The following is a 2523-nucleotide window of genomic DNA, read 5'->3' on the forward strand; positions in this document are numbered from 1 at the left end:
CGCAGAGCCACTAGCGGTCGACCGTAGGAACTAGCCGTTATAGCTAAAACTCTCTGTACTTTTCATGGTCGACCGCCGAACTAAGTCCGGTCGACCGCGAGAAGCTGCTTAGTTCCCAAACTCTCTGTACTTTTCACGGTCGGCAGCCGAACCAAGTCCGGTCGACCGCGAACTGATACAAAACATACACAGAGTTTTAAAACAGGTTTTTTACTTTGGACAATTGTAAAAAATTATCAAACAACTTTCAAAAGTTGTAAAACTGTGGAGAATCTTTTTAAACAAGAAAACAAACTTGTTTGACAAAGGATTTTGCAAAAAGGTCCTTATACTTGTGAAAACTCATTCTTTAGCAAAATTAACAAAATGTGAGTTTTGAAGGTGTGTGTGTGTGTTATCCCAAGAGCTTCAAATGCAATCTATCAAACTACTTGCCTACATTAAGCACTAGAGAGAAATAAAAATACAAATATCCTTCATATATAAATATATAGCTTGAGTCTTGATATTTGCTTGATTTTTGATGAAGCTTCTAATTTGATATTGTGCTCTTGATAGCTTTGCTTCACCAGTTTGCCTCCACCTCCTTGATTTCATCGTTGTAGCTTGATAATTCATCCAATCCTCTAATAAAGGTACTAATGAGCTTGATATTCTTGTAATCTACAATATCACTCAACAAGCAATTAGTACTAATAAAAGGTACTAATGAGCTTGATATTCTTGTAATCTACAATATCACTCAACAAGCAATTAGTACTAATAATGGTGGTTGTAAATCTCAACAAGCAATTAGTACTAATAATGGTGGTTGTAAATCATCATCAAAACATAAAGGCTAACAATCTCCTCCTTTTTTATGATGACAACCAACCATTATTCAAGAGCAAAATAAAATTAAATATATAGCTTATAGATAGTTGCTCCCTCTATCAATAAGGCTCTCTCCCCCTAACTATGTGCACAAATGAGAAGATTTCTCTCCCCCTTTGTCACCATAAAAAATAGGGTACATTCCTCAAGTGTTTTGGATTTACGACCTTTCCCAGGCATTACTACCAACCCACTCCTCTTGGAATTGACTACGGTCTCTCCCAATCACTCATCTTGGCAATTTTGTATGTTTAGACATGTTATAACAATGAGTGCGTAAAGGAAAATAGTGGTTTATGAAAATGATAATCCGAACAAACAAACAAACAAACAAAAAACTCAAATAATGCACATGCCCAAATCATTTCTTATGCGACAAAAATCTTCTTCACAAAGAGCCTTGGTAAAGATGTCTACTAATTGAGATTTAGTATCAATATAGATAAGGGATACATCTTTTCGCTCTACATGGTCACGTAAAAAATGATGGTGTATATCTATATGCTTAGTTCTAGAATGCAAACGGAATTTTTTGAAATATTGATAGCACTAGTATTGTCACAAAAAAAATTTGTGCCTTGAAAATACAAATCATAATCAACCAAATTTTGTTTCATCCATAAAAGTTGTACACAACACAAGCCGACGGTAACGTATTCCGCTTCCGTAGTGGACAAGGCAACACAATTTTGTTTCTTGGATGCCCAAGAGACAAGAGAGTTACCCAAAAATTAGTACCACTCGTACTCTTGCGATCTACCTTACAACCGGCAAAGTCGGCATCACAAAAATCATAAAGATCAAAAGAAGTGCTTTTTGGATAAAATAAACCAAGATCTATTGTGTCATTAACATATTTGATAATTCTTTTAACCACAATCAAATGAGACTTTTTAGGAGAAGCTTGAAAATATGCACATACACACACACTAAACATGATATCTCGGTAAAGCTTTTGGTCTACCTCCTCACCACTAACATCCGCATCAAACTTGAGACTTGTACTCATGGGAGTTGGAGCATGCTTGGAGCTCTCTAATCCGAATTTTTTCACCAATTCTCTAGCATATTTGCTTTAAGAAACAAAAATCTCACTCTTAGATTGCTTGACTTGGAGACCGAGAAAGAATATAAGCTCTCCCATCATGTTCATCTCAAATTGGTCTTGCATAACTTTTGAAAAGTCCTTGCACAAAGATTCATTTGTGGCACAAAAAATGATATCATCAACATAAATTTGAACTAAAATGAAATCATTTTTCCGTTTTCTAACAAAAAGAGTATTATCAATTTTTCCTTTAGAAAAACTATTTTTAAGTAGAAAACTAGAGAGGCGAGCATATCAAGCTCTAGGAGCTTGTTTTAACTCATATAAAGCCTTTTGGGCCTGATAAACATGATTAGGAAAAGAATGATCTATAAAACCGGGGGGTTGCTCAACATATACTTCCTCCTCTATAAAACCATTTAAAAAAGTACTTTTAACATCCATTTCAAATAGTTTGAAATTTTTAAAACTAGCAAAGGCTAAAAACATCCTAATAGATTCCAATCTTGCAACCGATGTAAAAGTTTTATCATAGTCTACGCACTCCTCTTGATTGTATCATTGGGCAACTAAACGAGTTTTATTTCTAGTCACTATGCCAT

The sequence above is a fragment of the Asparagus officinalis genome, chromosome 4 (assembly GCF_001876935.1).
Source record: "Asparagus officinalis chromosome 4, Aspof.V1, whole genome shotgun sequence".
Lineage (NCBI taxonomy): Eukaryota > Viridiplantae > Streptophyta > Magnoliopsida > Asparagales > Asparagaceae > Asparagus > Asparagus officinalis.